The sequence below is a fragment of the Amblyomma mixtum genome, chromosome 3 (assembly GCF_055824585.1).
Source record: "Amblyomma mixtum isolate Tamu chromosome 3, ASM5582458v1, whole genome shotgun sequence".
NCBI classification, from domain to species: Eukaryota; Metazoa; Arthropoda; class Arachnida; order Ixodida; family Ixodidae; genus Amblyomma; species Amblyomma mixtum.
Genome location: NC_143014.1, coordinates 316,735,489 through 316,755,764, shown reverse-complemented (window position 1 = coordinate 316,755,764; position 20,276 = coordinate 316,735,489). Strand labels below are relative to the sequence as shown.

General features: G+C 48.1%; 1 long non-coding RNA gene across 1 annotated transcript; it reads right to left on the bottom strand.

The window, feature by feature from the left end:
- Positions 1-8,785: 8,785 nt before the first annotated feature.
- LOC149355709 (uncharacterized) lies at positions 8,786-16,969 on the bottom strand. The gene is made up of 3 exons (XR_016291562.1): positions 16,732-16,969; positions 15,201-15,256; positions 8,786-8,926 (listed from the first exon to the last, which is right to left on the bottom strand). It is a non-coding gene; the product is annotated as an uncharacterized LOC149355709 (long non-coding RNA).
- Positions 16,970-20,276: the final 3,307 nt, after the last annotated feature.

Genomic DNA, 20,276 nt, shown 5'->3' with positions numbered 1-20,276 from the left:
CCATGTACGAGTCATCTCATGTTGTTGCTTTTATGCAGCCCACCTTTGTGCACTTTGATGCAATGCTCTTTCATGCTTCTCAGAAAGGGCAGTATTTATTCTGTTCTGGCATCATTTATGGAGTTCACGCTTGCACTTTTGCTTTGTTCGGTTGATCGACATACGTAAGGTGTAAAGGACCTTGAGGATTTACCCAGTGCATTCAACTCTGGCTGCAGTATGTGCATGCAGTCAGTAAAAGTGCCATTATTTTTGTGTATACAAAATAAAGTTCTACCTTTTGCATGTTGAATTTTATTATCCAGAAAATATTAGTTGCTGCTAAGAAAGGCTGCAGTGTAGAAGAAGCTTTTGAATGCCTTTTTGCTGTTTTATGTGCCTGGTTATTACTGTCTAGCACACTAAACTTTGCAGCCTATGTGCAAAATATGAGAACATTTTTACTTTACTTATCACTAGAAAAAACAAGGGAAAAAATGTTTGTCTGCCAAAATGTCTAATTCTATACACTGGTGTGATGCGTGTTAGTCCGCTGCTTCTTAATATAAAACCACACTAAAACAAGCAAAGGAGTCATTTTTCAATCACACTTTGCCACTGATGCTAACTGATAACCAACAATTTCGGAACATTGCTAACAAAACGGATTACTCTACAGTTAATCTAAAAGCATCAGGTGGCCAGGTAATATCACATATCCTCGTTATCCACCTTGTAATTTTTTTCTTGTGAACCCCATTGTTATGAACCTGTTGGGGTTGAAAAAATCACGATATCACCTCCATGCGGTATGGACAACATCAACTCTAAACTTCTAAAAAAATATGAAAGTTTATAGGGCTATAATTCATTTCTAAACTGTTTGAGCAATTTATGGAGTCTGGTTGGGTCCCCAATGATTGGAAGGTGGTTTTAATGCACAAGTCTGAAGACAAGCATTCTTCTATTAACCACCAACCCATTTCATTTATTAGCATCCTCTGTAAGACCATGGAACATGGCATCTAAGTTCTCCTTGCAAGTTTCCTAGAGTCAAATTCCTTTCTCAGTTACTGCCAGCAAGGGTTTCATGACACATTTTTATGCAAGACACAGCTTTTTTTGTATTACACACAATGTGCATTTCATCCTGGCCAGGGTTCTATGGCAGACTGCATGTTCCTCGATTTGTACCGTAACTACAAGCGCACCTTCTTCACAAAATCGGATGCCTCCCAACTCGCCAAACCATATACCCAGGATGAAAAGAACTGCCTCTGGAACTCGCCAAGTCATCATTACCCCTTTCTCCATTCCATCGACCCCCAGCTCAAATCAAGACTACCACTTGGGCCTCCGCGTCATCTAGAAACAGTTTATCATTGTGTTTGTCTTAGTGTTGCGTTTACGAACAGTCTACGATACTGCTTCAAGCAAGCAGACAGTCCGTATTGTGACAACTGCAGCTCAGTTGAGACTGTGCTTCATATCCTCTTTGAATGTCCGGCGCACGCCAACGGACGTGCGCGCTACGAACAATGCATGCAGTCCGTCACCCGAGTGCCACTCACAGTGGACTCTATTAGGTTATTCACAGACAGCAGCAACATGCAATGATATTCTTATTTGCCTATTTGGACACTATTGGTGTTTTAGACAAACTCTAAATTGCCAAACACTTGATCACCCTGCTGTCCATGCACAGAACTTGACTTTGGTCTCATCCAAAGAAGCCATCATGCGGTGAACTACTGCATTGCAACTCTCTTCATTGACTGCACTGTTTTCTACCTCCCTTCTTCCATCTTTACTTCCCTATTCCCTCCCCTACGCAGATTAGCATGTTAAAATCCCGGCTAAAATCTGTTTTTCATTAAATAGCTCTTTCTCTCGATTTCTCGAAAGCCTTTGAAAAAGTTCAAATTCAGTAACCTCGTCTTCCCTCACTAACTAGTATTCTCAATGTGTGACTGCAGATCAACTTACCTCCTGTTCTTCTCCAGTGGGCTCAGGCATTCCCCAGGGTTCTTGGGCCCTTACTTTTTCTCGTTTGAATTAATGACTTGCCTAACAATGCTGCCTCTTCTGTCTTTAGGCTCTGAAATTAACAGCGACTCTTACGCTTCTATTCTTCAACCTGATATTAACCGAGTTTTGAAACAAACATGGCACTAGGAACTTAACACTAACAAGTGTGTGCTTCTTAATGTGGCGTTGTAACAGCCACTTTTAAACTTTGCAATACTCCCTTGGAAACTGTCTTTGTACTAATACTTCAGTGTGCATATAACTTCTCACCTCTTAGAAATCGCATTTTGAATTTACTGCTAACAATGCTAACCATACATTAGGGTGTCTGTATCTGCATCTAAATTCTACCTTTCCTCCAGCTCAGTAAAATTACTTCACTCATTCTGTCTAAATTGGAGTATGTACCATAAGTCTGTGGTAGATCACTAGCATCTGAATTTGAATCTGCACAAAACCAACCATTGCGATTCATACTTTCCAGTTATCACCATAGCTCCAGTGTTACCGCTGTGAAGGCTACCTTATCATTGCCGCTGCTCTCATGCCAAAGAAAAATTTCTTGCTTATGTCCTTTTCACAAGATATATGATACCAATCCTCTCCTTAAGAGGTGGCTGCTAACCAGGCCTATGTGTTACAGGCTGCATAGATCATCTCCACAAAATAGGTGTTCCTTCATGTCACACTGAACATTTCTTTTATTAATTCATCCCCAGTACCTGTGTGAGTTGGAACGACCTTCCCCACCATGTAGTTGACATTACTAATACTTTTTTAATACTGCCATATGTAGTCTCTCTCTTCAAATTTTTGTGTTTTCTTTGAATGTTTTCACTGGCTTATTTCCCACAATAATTGTCTCTCTGCCATATTTGTTCTTGCCGTTTTCTTTTTCTTTTCTTGCTGTACTTCATGGTATTTACTGTACGTTATCTCACTCCCCTCTGTAATGCCTTCAGGCCCTGAGGGTAATTAATAAATAATGGTGGTACACACAGGTTGTTTTTGATACGCATTCTTCAGCGTCATACTTGATCTCTGGTTTCAGGCGAGGTGCAATCTAATTATCGGGCTGTGCGAGTATTTTTACAAATACACGATGTCCTGTATCCACGTTTTGTAGAACTTGGCGCTCATGGGCAGTGGTTTTGCGGTGTCCACTTTCAGCTAATGTGTTCTATTTTAGCATGGCCGTGGTATTGCTATGAATTCTGTCAAGTGTATTTTTAACAGTGCTGTTAGTGGACAGCCATATCCAGTTTTTTTCATCATGTTGCACGAGTTGTCTGGCGTATGGCTGTTGAAAAATACTGGATGGTTACCGAAGCTTTTGCAATCATTGTGGTCAATTACGCACCTTTTAGGCCTTCTCATGAAGATGTGTGCCTGTCACCAGAAATGTTCTAAATTGTGCTTAAATAAAGTATGGCTGACAATCTCGACCCTTTCTGTCCTCAAAATTGCTCCAGAATACAGCTATTTTCAAATCTTTGTGGACAACCATCCCACCAAAGAATCGCCAGTCTGCACGCCAGCCATCGATGTTGGTCTCTCTGCCTCTTCCTGCGTGATGGCACATTTGCCAGGAACACATGTATGTATTGCCAATTTTAATTTAAGAAACCATATGCCGTATTTTTCTGGAGAGAAAAAAAAGCTGCTGTGAAGCTCTCATCTTCACTGTAATCTTTTTTGCTTAATAAACACCAAAAAGGTCAGGACCCAGACGTCCTAATGAACTAAAATTGGTTAGTGCACGTTACAGTTACTGGTTTTGAGGCCTAGGCTGCAATGGTAGGTACAGACGAGGTTAACTTGGCTGCCTTACACGATCTTAACCATTCTCGAGATATTTGTCAACACTCTTGAAATGCATTTTTTCTGCTGCTCATGAAAGATGAGGGACAAGGAGAATGCTACACAGTGTACGCCAGACCGGTCACCGACTAGTGCGGGGACATGAGTTAAAGGAGTAGAGGCACCAAATTTTTCGGCGTGTGCTTTTGCCCTGGAATAGAGTACGAAACATTAGTAAATATTGATCATCACGTGGAGTTCATCAGTACTCAATAAATAATTTGTAATTTAATTTTTTTTTTCCATTGTAGTTTCAGTTGCCATATCACTAGCAAGTACAAGGTCATGTAAGGCATACAGAAGCGACAGTATAACCACTGCTCTGTAGCTTTAATGCACTAAACTGCTCCAGAAGCCAGAATGGCAGCACGTGAACAAAGAGCTATTATAGTTCAGACTGTGTATGCCTCGCATGATCGGATGCTTACTTGTGATGCCACAACTATCTTTCAACTGCTGAAACCAAAACTGCATCGAAGAATTAATCCAATATTAAGGTTAGGCAAAAATAAAGTACACCGAATTCAGTTTTCAAAATTTGGTTATAAGTGAAAAAGGATAGTCAGTATTCTTTAATAAACACATTACACGCACTAGGGCAAAGAAGAAAATTAAGATTAAGTAGCGCAGTCATTCTGCACACCTCTGCAAACCGGGAGTCTCCAAGCAGTCAAATTGATGGGCTATAGTGCAGAGGGTCATAAAACAGCCAACACCCGGATCCACTAGCTCAATGTTTTCTTCAGCTATTTCCTTGGGGCTTATTGCGAGGCCCTCTCTCCCTTCTCCTACCTTGTGCCATATGAGTGGGCTTGTTTGAAAACAAACGCTGTAAACTGCAGGAACGGCGGTCTACGAAAAGTCAAGGCCTTGGAAGGTCTTCCTTCCTACAAGGCGTAGTCAACACACAGACTCCTCAGGTTTGGAAAGGGACATGAAATGTGGCACTTCAGCACCACACCGCGTGATGAGGACCACATGTTCCAGAGACTAACGGTGAAGAAGTGAGCGCGGGCAGAGTCGTGCGCTCAGACCTAGCTGCATGGTGGCTCCCATTCAGTTGCTGCTATCGTTTTGAGCGTGTGGTCTGTGCTGTAACTGTACTTAAATGGCTTCGTGGAATGCAAGTGGTGCTCGTGGGCATCAGCGTGCTACAGGTAAGGTGGCTTTCTGGTGCCAAAAGGGGAGACTTGACCCTGCTTTTGGTGGAGTGACGGAGAGAGCAGGCAGGGCCAAGACAGGGTGCTGACATCAGTCCAAAAGAGAGGAGCCACTGCGCTCTGCACTTGTTAGGTTGGTCAGGCTGATGGAGCTGTGTGAGAAGGGAGCTCTGGCCCAACATTCCTGATTGTTAAATTTGCATGATAGCAACCACCTTGGTTGATTTGTAGACAGGTTGTAAGTAAACTGCTGCATGTTGTTAACTGCCATCACCCACTTAGTGCAGTTGCTTAGTTGAGTGGGCTCCTCCACTGTATGTAGGGACACTCATGCAAAGCCATACACAAATGCCACGAAAAAGTATGATATTCCGGCTACCTCGATGGTTAAGCAGCAGTTCTGTCGCTGTCAACATGCAGACCACCTGAGACCCTACCTCTCTCTCCATTCAGTGCAGAAACCCAACATCAGCATGACAACCTAGCTTTTGCAAGTCAAATTGCACTTTTATTTTTGACTTACAGTTCCTTCCATTTCTTTTATAGGTGATGGCATTTCTTCCTATAAGTACAGCTGTAAATTTTTTGTGCCATTTTTGTGCTGATTACTAGTAAATCAAATCCTCTGGCTGAAAAAAGGTTAAAAGAAATTCTAGACGACTTTTTACCACACAAGAGTACCATATTATGTTGCCGAAAAAAATTCATTCCAAAATAAGCGCCAAAAAAAGTCAGCCAAATTTTAGAAAATAAAAACCGAAAAGCCTGACACCTGTATATAAGTTCACTACTGAGCACAGGCGAATTTCACATGGTGGTTTATGTTTGCTAATGTCTTACACATCATTGAAATGCAAAAATACGCTATGAAAATTTTGGTGTCCCTAAACCTTAAACAGTTGTCAGCAGTTCCTTGTTTGAAACTGGACAGCGGCACGCACACAGCACCGAAAGTGGCACCCATGTAAAGCTTGTGCGACCAGTGCTTCTGACGTAGGGATACAGACGCTGCTTCGGATCTGCACAATGGCTTGCCTAACCTGTCATTATTGGGACCCACAAGCAGTTGTCTGTCATCAAGACTTAATGAGATAAGCTGCATGCATGGACAATGACTGCCTACGGACTTAAAAGGACTAACTGAACAAAACACCCTACTAGGTTAAGTAGGAAACAAAATGACCTTGCCTCATATTGGCAGATCCAAGCATTATAATACCCGTGGAATCAGAATAATTTTTATTTACCACTGAAAATTGCATAAATCAAGCTGAGGCAACATTCCGCAGAGCAAAACTGTGCCATTATTGGTGTATCTGGCTCAGTGGTTTGGCGCTCGGCTACTGAGCCGGGGTTCCCGGGTTCAAACCCGGCCGTGGCAGTCACACTTTGGTGGAGCTGAAACGCAGGCGCCCATGTGCGATGTCAGTGCACGTTGAAGATCCCCAGGTGGTCGAAATTATTCCGGAGCCCTCCACTATGGCACCTCTTCCTCTCTTCTTCCACTCTCCCCTTGATCCCTTCCCTTGCAGTGCTGTTCGGGTGCCCACCAGGATACGAGACATTTCCTTTCCTCAAAGACCAAAAACAGTGCAAAACCATGTGACGACATCTCAGTAAAATGTGATATACAGTTGATTTTTTTTAACTTTTGCACAATTTTATTTTGAAAAGCATGAGAGATACATCAATGTGGCCTGTTGAGTTGGATTGTACAGCAAGGCAGACATTATGTGCCTCATATGAATTTATAGCATGCCATCGCGGTTCCGCCACAGAAGACTACGACAGTCCCAGCACACCTGCCAAGCACGCGCAGACTAGATTTCGTGGCTGCTCAACTGGATGCCGGAGGCGCTGTCCCGTTCCCGCCTGGATGAGTGGGTCCTGCCAGATATATTTGTGGAGACCCGACAACAACTTGTGTCTGCGATTCATCTCCACAAATTTGGTGACCCGGACGTGACTGTGAGGATCTGAGAGATTGCAGGTCTTATTTTAAACAAACACAAAAGTACAAACAATAAACGAGGCGGATTTTATCGGAAAGGAAACCAATTTCAATATGAGCGAGAAAAAAGGAAACGAACAAGAGAACAACGCAACAACACACGGGAAAAACACACGGGGAAACAGAACAAGGTGCTTACGAAAAATGCAGAAAAAAGAGTCAAAGAGGAAAGTCACACTACTTGTCTTATTCGAGCAACGAGCGGAGAGGACTGGCTGGGTGTCGGGCAGTCAAGGAGTCTCTTGGCGTTCCAACGTCGATGCAACGCTACCGCAGCGTCGGCGTTCGTGGGCTCCCGGCACGGTTCCCAGGTCTGGTATCCCGGAAAAGTCACGTAGGCGCCAGAAGCGGCCTGTGTGGAGCAGCTGACGGATGGACGGAGAAGAGTGGCGCCTGGGCCTGGTGGTTGAGGCTCTCGACGATGGATGTCCAGGTCTGGTGGCCCGGACATCTGCGGCTAAGGCCCAAGCCCGGAACTCGGGGAGCCAGCAGAACTCGTCCACGTCCGTCGCCCACCGCGCTCTTCTCTTCTCTCCCACGTAATCCTCTTCGACCTGCCCCGCGTTCCCCTCCGCACGCGCTCCTCGTGCTTTGTCTTCTCCTCACGAACGCCGCTGGGTGGCGCTATCTCCTTACAGTGATACATCGATAGGTCGCCCTCGACCCTACGTGCCTCCACCATACCGACAAACTGTCTTTGATGCCCCCATTCTTTGGCCCATCCTGGCATCCGCGCAACACAGCGCCTTGTCACGGCTCGTTATGTCTGGCCTTGCATCAACATCGACGTTCACTGGTGCCTCGCGCACATGGCTCAGCTGTCAGCAAAGCAAAGTGCATTGACACACTGCGACTCCGCTTGGCACCTTCCCGCCTCCCCGCTTCAGCCACCTGCACGTCGACATTGTCAGTCCCCTTCCTCCCTGCGGGAACCACCGCTACCTGTTAACCTGCACTGACAGGTTCACGAGATGGCCTGAAGCAATGCCCCTTCTGGACATAACCGCGGAGTCGATCAGAACAGCACTCATCACACTCTGGGTAAGCAGCTACGTTGTCCCTTCCACCATTACAACTGATTGTGGCTGTCAGTGCAACTCCACATTACTTGCCAACCTAACTCGGCTCCCCGGCGTCAATCACATCAAGACGACCTCTTACCACCTAATTTCGAATGGTGTCATTGAGCATTTTCACCGGAAGTTGAAGGCTTCAGTTATGGCATCCGCTTTTCCTTTGCCATGGATCAAGTGCCTACCCCTACTCCTGCTTGGTTCCCGCACTGCACTTCGCAGTGACTCTTCTACCTGTGCAGCAGAGCTAACGTTTGTCACTACTCTCCGTGTTCCTAGAGAATTCTTCTAGACCTCGCCACCCATGCCTGCTGACATCTGAGATTACGCATACCGTCTACACAGTACTATGAGCACTGTCGTTCCACCACATCAGTGCCAGTATTCCGTCGTGTCCCTCCCAGACCTTCAGCAGTGCACTCACATCATTGTACGCTGTACGCCCACCCTTGCGGCCACCATACCGTTCAGGTGCTCCGGTGTGCTTCTCTTCAGCTCATCAACGGCCGAGAGGACACAATCTCAGTTGAACCTGCTCACCTTGACACTGACGTCATGTGCAGCTGCATCCTCACCCGACCGTGCCAGTCCTCGTCGCGTACGATTTGCGCCAAGATTATCCGCTTTTCGTCATTCACACTTTTGATCATGGCTTCATCGCTAGAGGAGGGGCCCTATAGCGTGCCATCTTGGTCCGGCCGCAGAAGATGGCGACAGCCCCAGCACGCCTGCCAAGCACGCGCAGACTGGATTTCAGGGCTGCTCAACTGGATGCCGGCGGCACGCTGTCCCGTTTCTGCCTGGCTGAGCGGGTCCTGCCAAATAAATTTGTGGAGACCCAACAATGACTTGTGTCTGTGATTCATCTCCACAGACTAATGATGAATTAACTAAAATCAACTAATTTTTTATAGCGAAAGGCAAGGTTATATTGCAGAATTGATGGCAGTCAGCATTGAAGGTAAGTTGCATTTTTTAGATTTTATTAATTACCAGTGTGGTTCAAAATATCAACCACCAAAAGTATGCATTTGAAAGCTAGCCGAGTTTGCATTCCTGCATTGGATATTTATAACAAGCCTTCCCCCACACTTCTTACGTGTCAGAAACAGCAGTTGCAATTGGAGCATTTGATGATGTAGAAGAAGTTGATTTCGGCGATGCCAGGTGCAGTGACTGCATTCTATAATTAGTGTGTGAAAATCAGCTCAACAAGCTTTCAAATGCACGTTTTTGACGATATTTCGAATGATATCGCATATTGAGAAAATTTAAAAACAGGACTCACCTTCGATGTTGAAGGCCAGCAATTTCGCAGTAAAACTTTGCCCCCTAAAAGGAAAACTTAAATAGTTCATCTAGGTTCACTAATCGTCTAATTCTTGATCCATATGAGGTACCTAATATCCGCCTTACTGTAGTAATGTAGCTCAACAGACTGCACCAAAAATCGCAGTTTTTTGAAGGAAAAAAGATCTGTAAAGGTTAAAAAAAAATCACCCTGTATGTGGTTAAATGGCCACAGTTAAAGTGCCACTGTGTTTTGCATCTGTCAGTCACAGTCAGTCAGTGTCAGTCTGTCAGTGTGCTAAAACTCATCAGCAAGACATACGTAAGTGTGCTGGCTTTCAAATGCAGAGAGGCAGGTTAACACTGATTGCCAAGCTCAGTTTCTGATTCCTTAGTTTTGCCAGTGTGCAATTGCTACTGCACTCACCATTCATTGTTTCCAACATTGGGAGTACTACAAACAACTGTAACCGCTGAACGAAACTTTACCCATAAAATGCTATGCCATTTCTAACAAAACCATTGCCAAATTGCATGTCTTGCATACTAAAGGTTCATCATCATCAGCCTGACTACGCCCACTGCCGGGCAAAGGCCTCTCCCATGTCTCTCCAATTGATCCTAACCTTCGCCAGTTGCGGCCACTGTAATTACTTCTAATTACAAAATTACAGGTAATTAATTACCTGTAACACATTATGTACATCTCTGGCACTGGCTACCTGTGTGTTTGAGGTCGTGATGCACTGTGTCAAGATGTGCAATGGTGCTGTTCAGTCCAACATTCCCTCTCTCTCGGGATTCCGTGTAAAGGATACCCAATGGATGCCTACCTGTGGCATCCATGTCAATATTCTGATGTGACCTTTGTCAATTAAAGTATAATTTGAAAAATCTATTTGGCTTACTGTTATAACTTTTTCTGCTTTTAACTGAGAAGCCAACGTGTAACTATGCGCGACCAAGTTCTTTCTTGGAGTCCTATTCTCAAGTTCATCAACTCTATCGTAAAGCGCTAACTGCATGAGGTGATGATTTGCAGCAATGAGCTGAGGGCCGCTGAACCACTGTCACTCAGGTTCTAGGTTTGTAGGAAACTTCGGCCATCGCCCAGTCATCTTGTTCCACTCCTTAAACCGGGAAAATCACCACTCGACATTTCAGCATACCGCCCAACTGCACTCTCCAGCAGTGTCGGGAGAATCGTGGAAAGAATGTTGTTAACACATGTGGAATGGTACCTGGAGCGATACCAAATCTACCCTGGATTTATGTCTGGGTTTCGACGTGGCCGCTCTTACATCGACAATGTAGCTGACCTTGTAACATCCGTCCAGCACCAAAAAAATTTGAAAAGATTGACCGTGGCGCTGTTCTTGGGCATAAAGGGCGCCTACAACAACGTAACACAGGCCATTTTGGATGCATTAGAAAGTGCTGAGATTTGAGGCCTCATGTTCAGCTGGATACGCAGTTATTTGGTCGAGAAGTCGTGTTTTGTTGAGACTCAAGATGGAACAATCTCTTTGCATCTATATTCACGCGGAGTCCCACAGGGTGGAGTGCTGAGCCCAATACTTTTCAACCTTGCTCTCATCAGCCTGGTTGGCTCATTGCCACAATCTGTTCAGATCTCTATATATGCCGATAATATCTGTATTTGGGCATCAAGCGTGACCCATCCCTAAGCTCATGCGAGACTGCAAAAGGCGGCAACGATACTGACGTTATACCTTCGTCAGCAGGGCCTAAATATTTTGACAGAGAACTGTTCCCTCGTGGCATTCACACGAAAAAAAAAAAGACAAGTTACCCCATATATATTAATGGCAATGCCATTCCCTATGAAAGAAGTCACCGCTCTGTTGGCACTATTATCGATAGGAACCTCTTGTGGAGTCCCCATCTCTACCTCATGCGAAAGAGACTGACAGCGATTGTTCATATTCTCTCCTTCCTCGGGGGAAAGCCCTGGGGCACATCTGTGCACTCGATGCTTCTACTATACCGTTCGCTGTCCCTGGGATATATGCGGCATACCTTTCCCATTTTAAGCAATATTAGAAAGGCAAACATTCAGACACTTCATAGTGTTCAAGCGCGAGCTTTACAAATCTGCCTTGGACTACCTAAATGTGCCTCAACAGCAGGCACAATTTTTGTCGCTGGGGGGCATCCCGTTACTTCATACATTGCAGTTGAAACCATGAGAACACACATTCGGCACGTCACACGAGTTTCGAGTCATCTTGAAGCTCTTCCAATGCTCGGACCACATACCGCATTGGCAAAAGTAATTCAAGCTCATCGTGCCTATCTTCCTTCGCAGTTCACCCATGCTCACCCATATGGAGTCTATGAACCTCGGGTACACTTCTCTATTCCGAGAATTATCAAGAAATCTGGTATAACATTGCCTGCTCTCAAACAAATGACACTGCATCATCTGCATTTTAACCATACACACCGCATACATGTCTACACAGATGGCTCAGTGACTTCAACAGGCTCTGCTAGGTCTGTGGTGATACCGGCCAGGTCTATTTTAATGAAGGTGAGGAATACCTATCTCACCTCTTCAACTGGTGACAATGCAAGCAACATGGCTGGCAAGTACTCCGGCATGCAGGCGCAATTGAAAAAAATCAACCCTCAAGCTAATTTTATCCCTTGCGCTGCCCACTCACTAAACCTGGTCGAGGCACATGCTGTAGATCCTTGTGTGCAAGCCATTAGTTTTTTCGGGTTTGTACAGCGTGTATATGTTTTCTTTGCTGCATCTACTCATCGCTGGGCTGTGCTTAAGACCCACCTGAAACAAAACGCGACAGCGGTAATCCCAAAGCAAGTCTCAGACACGCGGTGGTCAGCTCTAGCAGATGCAACGAGGGCTCTCGTGGCCGGCTCTAAAGAAATCATAGCCCCCTTGATGCAACTATCCGAAGGTCAAGATGAGAGAGGAGGAACGAAGCACAAGGCAAGGTGCTTGCTGAAGGCAACGACAACGTTGGAAACTGCACTGATGGCCGAGTTTTGGGATAGAGTTTTGCAACATTTCGACGCCACCAGCAAGGCACTTCAAAGCCCAACGCTCTCATTGAATGCTGCTGTCAGCCTGATGAAATCATTGTGTGAAGGAAGCATCAAACAATGCTTCATACAAGGCAAGCACCCAGAGAAAACCAAAACAGTTGACACGACATGACAGCGCTGAATGTACAAGCACACCAGAGACGCAAGATCCTTCAGCTAAGTTTCGCCGTGAGACTTTCTTCGTCATGATCGACAACCTCCTGCATGCGCTCACAGCTCGCTTGAGTGCTTACACCAAAGTCTGCTCGCAATTTGCTGTTATTGCGGATTGAAAGAGCTTTTCCCCAGCACAGCGGCGGCCTAAGGCAATGGGCCTCGTCACAAAGTATCCTTCTGATCTGGCTGGCACATTTCCCGATGAGTGTGAGCAGTTTATTTCATTTGCGAGCAACGAAGGCTGTTCTTCTGCGACAGACATGCTGAAACTTCTAATTCGAGAAAAGCTTGAAGGTTCCTTTCCGGATGTTCACGTCGCTATTAGACTTTTTTTGTGCTTGATGGTTACCAACTGCACAGGCGAACAATCATTCAGCAAGCTAGAACTCATCAAGAGCAGGCTTTGATCAATGATGACTGACAGCCGCCTGAGCGATTTGTCGCTGCTAAGCGTGGAGACGGAGATTCTGAGGCAGGTCAATGTTGAACATCTGATCAACAAACTCTCCCTGCAAAAGGCCCAAAAACACTTGTAGAACTTGTAGGATGTGGGTTAACATCTGTGTCTTTCCGCCCTCTCTGTATCTATCTATCGCCCATTACCCAAAAAGAATGGCCCGTCAAAGTAGCCAACAGAAAAAGGTGTTGCGGGTACAAATGTGACTAGTTTTTATCACATCTGCTTGCGCTAGCACACGCATGTGCGCCAGTCATGGGCTCCAGCAGTCGGGAGCGTGCCCCTGTCGGATGCACGATAACGCATTCGCCTTCTTACGTATAGGGTGCACTAAAAATAGCCGCGTTGCATCAAGCGGCACGAGAAAGGCAAAGATGCGGAACAGGCACAGAGGCGGCCATAGCCCTGGTTTTAAAAAGGGAAGGTCAGGGGCTCTTTCGCGGGGAGAGGACTACTGACGGCGGGAGTGCTTGCCCGATTGCGTCATACATAAGTGTGTGCTCGGGCGCTTATGCCCAATTTCTTTATGCCTATTCGAACGGGTTACCATTGCCTAGCCTAGGCGCTTCATTTTTCGAACTCGCGCAGGCGCGGGCGTTTATGTTGTGCTTTGTTTTACGTTGCCATAATAAAGGCACCTTTTTTGTTGAACCTGCGTTGTTTGTCGGGTCATTCGCCATTCCCGAACCCCTTTGGATCAAAAGGCATGGATTCCAGCATTTAATAAAGACAATAGTTCACTGTTCTCTGTAGCTGCATCCACAATTCACTTCGGCAAGCCCAGCAATGATACGTATTTTGCAAGAAGAGTTTGTGTTTTCAGCATGGTTTAAGCGAACAAGCTGCCAACATGCATACACAATTCACTGAAAGTTTGGTAGGAGCTGTGGAAAATTGAAGGGAGTATAGGCTGCACCTCTCGCCTATTACATTTTATAGCACCTCAGGTCAGTGGCTGCTTTTATAGCACCTCAGGTCACTGAAGCAGCCACAACCAAGCAACACTGCTGAACGCGCCGCTCTGCTGCCAAGTTTCGCTTCACACGGGTGTACCAGTGGCAGTGGCAGTGGCAACGGTAGGCAATCGCCGCTGTCATTGTACAGTACGTCGCGACGAATCACTTCATGCTGTTACACTTCAGGTAAGATGAAATGCACTTTTTCTGCCGACATACAACATTTTCTTATTAATTGTTTACATGTTTTCAATGTGTTATGTGCCAATAGTGAGACTTTGGCCCATAAATTTGCTCAAACAAGATTTTTTGTTTTTCTATCGCTTTCCCTTGTTTGATGAGAACATTATAAATAGAGGATCTCATGTTACTTAGCCCAGCCACATACCGCATTAACATTTCTTTCTTATTCGGGCCAGTGTTTGACTCGATAACACAGGTCATAAACGCGAGCAGGGCCGCAGGAAAAGAAAAAAAAAGATTGTCACTTCTGTAGGCACCCATCAGTTGTAAAAGTGCTCATACTGAACAAGGGTCATGCCTGTGGAACAAGGGTCCTCAAGTTGCTGTGGAACCCTGTGTCCCAACTTCACACCTTCCTACCTAACATGGACAAAAATACCCAAATGCTATTTGTAACAACTGGATGAACAGTGAAATATTCTGCTATCAGTAGCCATACTATTAATCAGTCCCAAAATAAAGTGGGCAAAGGGAAGAGGGCAGAGAAAGGAGACTGATCTCGGGAATCAAAAAAGTACTCCAATGAGCCCAATTTCAAAACTCCCGCTTTGAAATGAGTCCGAGTCTAGCTTGTTTATATGGCACACTGTATGCTTATGAATCCAGTGCGGATTTGTGCAGGCCTAAATCTTCCATTCATTGTGAACCTGGCAAGGAACTGCACACGCACATTGGTGTTTCCCCAACTTCTATCTCTGCAAATCACGTAGCCGAAAGTGCTCAGAATAACTTTTCAAAACACCATACCGCAAAATGCAGAGGTGCCAAAATACACACTCCGCAATAAAAGTAAATACATTGCGGGCATGCTTTCAAAAATTCAAGCTTTTTAAAACTTAACCAGGAGCATGCTCTGAACCTGTGGAAACAGCGAAAGTATGCATTACGCCATACCAATCTCGGCTCACTGTGGTAATGAGGTCAAGGTAGAATCCAGCTGGTGGAAGGATCTGCAAATAAGCAAAGGTGCACGCTGCAGATCAGAGTAATGCTACAAACATGGCCCGTTTGCACAGATGAATTCAACAAACTCACTCCCAGAATTGCGTACAGCAAGTGAGGGCTCCTGCTGCAGCAGAAAAACAAAGTAACGACATTGGTAGCTGCTGGTTGATACACACACGAATTAATTGTTTCGTAAATGCACTAGATGTGCATTTCCAGAACAATTAATTACAACAAACGAAACAGTGTAGTGGATTCACTGATACAGTAAGTGCTGCGCATGCTGCTTGCATGGAACTGCGCTGGAAAGTGGTTATAGCAGCTGCTGCCTTGTCCCTTGACAGCCACATGAAGTCCACAAAGCGGCCGCTAGCTCTCCTCCAAAAGACATGCTGGCTCAGCGTCATCTTTGGTTTGTCTGAATACCCTCTCAGTGCCCTTGGCAGCGGCTTAAAGGCACGCACCGCCTGTTACTTATGAATGCATTAATTTTTTTCTGGAAATCTTTCCCATAGCTTCCTCGAATGCATTGGAGCACACAGAACAAGTGTTGGGAAACTATGGTAGGGACAGGCATCCCAAATGTTTAAACAAACTCAAAGAATTATATCAATGCAGTTATTTCGGTTGTAAAACGATAAATATTTCCATGGGCATCGACCTAGTGCTAATGAAGTCACGTATTCCTTGCGGCATCCGTCGCCTTACACATGAGTTACTTGGCAGTGACGGGCCTGAGCGGATAAGCACAATGCATGCATTGCTGCAGTCTCATGCTGTACAGAAGGTTCGTGGCACTCCGAGGTACGCCAGTTTTTTTTCACACTGAGCCAGCTCATATTTAAACTTAGGCTCCCCGCTGGCCAGCAACCCCTTCTTTCGCTCTTCGGAAGTATCACAAAGAAGCTGATCTCCTGCATTGCAGCACCGCGTGAAAAAGGAAGGAAAACATACAACTGGTCCGCACAGGTAAACGCCACCTACCTGTCGGGAATCCCGACGCTTCCATAGCGCAAGTCACGTACCCCATCTGCTGAAGCTGCGAGGAAGGCAGCAAAATCCCACAGTCCAGCGCGTTTACGCTGGCACACACAGAAATAACAGCTGCGGCCAAATTGTACAGAGGCCATGAGCGAGGGAGATGAATCTTGAAAAAGACAAACCTTCGTTAGAGGCAACCGACCATCGATAGGTGCACAGTAGCAAACATGCAACAGTCCTTTCAAGCGCGAAAAAACGACCTCATCGACGCCACTCCGCGGTCTCCTCGCGCGCCTTCACCCGCACGATGTCGCGAAATTTACATCAGAAGACGCCGCATTAATAATCGAGACCGTCACACACTTGCGCAGTCGTGCAGCAGCTCTTTCAACAAGCCACAAGGCGATGACAGAGCGACGACGAACACTTTTTATCTAGTTGGCGGGCAAGTACGAAACAACATCGCGCGTGCACAATGAATTATTTTGACAGCACTCACCTCAGTCTGGAAAAGGTTGAAGGTAGGACTGCCTAAACCATGAACTGAGAGCAAAATTCACCGAGCTCGCATCTACCAAAACAGCAGCGGGCCGATTCACGAGAGAGAAACGAAAGCGCAGATAGCGCAACGAGGCGCTCGAGCATACACGAGTTCGCCCGTTCTCTGAAACGCGCGCCATCCTCGGCCTCGGCATAATTTTAAGCGTCTGGGTTTGAGAGCACGCCACAAAAACAGAAAACCGAAAAACCCTCCGGCGTCACATCCGCCAACCGTCCTCCTTTCCACCTACTCTCTGGGCGCGCATGCGCAGTTCTGCGGAGTTTGCTCTCTCGATGTTCAGGTGGTAGGTTATACCGTGCTTGGGTGGCTGATGGAGATGACAAGGCCTCGTGACCTCGGGAAAGTCTGCGAGGACTTGGGCGTACGGGCATGACGGAAGCAGAGTTCGGATGCCAGTGGAAGCGACAGCCGATATAACGCCAGTGATGGAAAGGCGCGTCTTGCTGTCGAGGAGACGATGGTGATGCATGCTGACGTTCAGATCAAAATGCGTCAGGAAGTCGGAACCCAGGATGGCTTGACGTACATCGGCGACGATGCAGACCCATCGAAACGTGCGCCGCAGGCTAATGTCCAGAGTGAGGGATCGGAGACCATACGTTCCGATGGAGGTTGAGTTGGCCGCACGGAGAACAGGTCCATGTGACTTGGAAACACGGTCTTCCTTGGAAGACGGCAGTACGCTGACTTCGGCGCCAGTGTCGACGAGGAAACGCTGGCCAGAAATGCGATCCATGACGACGAAAGGCGGCCAGCTTGAAGAGCGAGGTCACACGCCGCCGTCAGTGATCTTGCGGCGCGTTTCCCGACCAGTTGCATGGTGGAGTGCAGTGGCGAGCGTGATGGTGGAAAGTTCGGTGATACCAGCAGAGATGCGGACTGCGAGGACTGGACGATTGGGGACGACTCGGTGAAGAGGAACGGCGGCGAGGTGTTGAGGATAAACCGTGCTGGGCATAAGAGGACGTCCGAAGGGCATCGATAGAAGTGGCCTGCTGATCGACCCGGGCCTCTAACCGTGAAATGACGGAGGTCTGCGGAGGAGAAGAGAGGGCGGCGACGAAAGGAGAAGTCGCGTCGTGGACTCGATCAGTGAGCTGGGCGAGGCTTTCAAGGGTCAATTTGCTCGCAGTAGCGAAGACGAGGCGGGTGGACTGCGGCAAGCGTTGCAGGAAGAGCTGCCTCAACAGTGCGCCGTTCGAGACTGCGTTGCTTTCGCCCAGGAGCTGCCGCATGCTATTGAGTAGCTGGTAGGTGCAGCGGTCTCCAAGCTCTTCGTAGGTGAGCAGCTGCTGGAGACGCGCACTTTTGGACGCCGTGGTGCTGTCCAGAAGGCCGTGCTTTAGTCGCTGGTACGGGGCGTCGCCCCCACAACCTCTTGAGCCACCTCAGGAGGCAGGTTGGAAAGTAAATGACGAAACCGAGATGCCTCCGAGGTGACGTGGTGCACATGGAAGATGGCTTCCACTTGGGCGAACCATATCTGCGGACACTTGGGCCAGAATGTTGGTAGGCGGAGCTGGGGAGCTGCGACGTCCCGTGGGCGCAAGGTAGCGTCAGGCGGAAGGTCGCCTGAGGGCGGTAGATTGCTGGGGTCGGCCATGTCTTTGGCCGGAATCACCACTGTTGAAGATTTGCGGGGTCGCAGCGGAGCACCAATGCAAGATGACCAGCGAGGCAGGCTACTAGTTTCGAACAGCCCGTGCCGTGCGCGTGCTCCGAACACGCACTGTCCATCTTTATTTTCCTCTATCGCGGGCTGGTAACGCCGATCTCAGCGCCTGTGCTTTATAGCGTCGCCGGGCGCTAGAGTACTATAGAATTCAGCTGCCGCTCCGGACGCTGATTGGCGCGTCACTGGTCATTCCTTTCCTTTTGTTGTCACCTGCCTTGCACCAATGTGCTTCTCCTTCGCGTCTGTCTCCATGGGGGCTGCATTCTCGAATAATTACCACAAATTTCTTTGCGCTGCAATTCCCTTATAGCGCCCGGCGCCGCTGTAACGCGCCGGCGCTGAGATCGGCGTTACAGCGCGCGCTAGAAGAAAATAAAGATGGACAGCGCGTGCTCGGGGCGCACGCCCGCCACGGGCACTTCGGAACTAGAAGCCTGCCACGCTGGTCGTCTCTCTCTGGTGCTCCGCGGCGACCCCGCAAATCCTCAACAGTGGTGACCTGGCGAACCGTGCCTTCTGTCCCAGCGGCGTCCTAGCATGGCGTACTGGCAGCACCCAAGGTTCGACCCACCGTTCCCGGCGTTCCGGCCTGCAGGCGTCGGCGGGTGGTTCGCCCAACTGGAGGCTGCGATGTACCTGAACGGCATCACCATCCAGCCGTTTAAACACGCAGTCCTTTGCGACATCCTCCCGCCCGACCTCCTGCGTCGGCTCACCTACTCTGCCTTCGGGTGCCTGCCATACGATGAGCTGCGTGCGGCCGTCTTGGCGGCCTTCAGCGCCTGCTACGTTCCGCCGCCGCTCTACGACGCAGCGGACCCGTTTTCGCCGCCGCCAGCCTCTGGCCCTGCACCGGCTTCGCTCGCGCCCACGCAGCCTTCATCAGAACCCGGCCCGCCTCAGCAGCCCCTCGCCGCATCGCCGCCACTCCCGTCCAGCGTCTCCAGCCCGGCTGTCTCCTTCGACGCCACACCAGGTGGGATCCGCACGAACGTCGCCTCGCGTCCTGCTCCCACTACTATCCTACCCGCGTCTCTGGCCCTGCCTCCTTGCGCTTCAGTGGCGTTGTCGCCAGAGCCTCCTGCAGCCAAGGACGACTCTGCGGCAGCAGCCGTGCCGACACTTCCGGCATCTCCATCTACCTCGTCACTACCGCCAACAGCTCTGCAGGCCTCTGCTGTGAGGTTGAAGCCGCCACCGCAGCATATGCCACATACCAGCCCCACTACCCTGGCGACCACACTGCCTGCCCAAGAGCCCCCCCCCCCAAGCCCTCAGTACGGTCAACCGCTTCTCGGAGTCTGACCCTAGCAGCTCGACACTGCCGCAGCAAGTGTCTGCTTTGGTGCCTGACTTGAGCCACCTTCGGCAACGAATGGTCGAGCTACCCACACCGATTAGTGCGGCAGTTGTCCATCCAAAAGCTCTGTCTTTTTCTCCCAGCCAGCCATCTGATGTAGCAGTCTCAGCTGCATGGCCTGTCACTGCAACAACCTTTTTGCAGCCACCTACAGCCGACCATGCTGACACGCGCATCATCCCTGGCCAACCGCTCCGGAATGTCGAACCTCCTTCACCCAAGCGCCTGACATTGAGCCCTGCAACTTCCTCCGCCATCGTCAAGGCTCTCACCGTTGTGTCGACGGTCACACCTGTGCCAAATACTGTTACAGCTGCTGCTGTCGCAGCACAGCTGCTGTCAGTCCACGGAGCCGTTTCGCCCATTCCAGCGCTTGTGACGACGTACTCGGCGCGCCACATTCCCACCGACACCAGCTCTAACGTCCCAACACCGACGACACTTGTG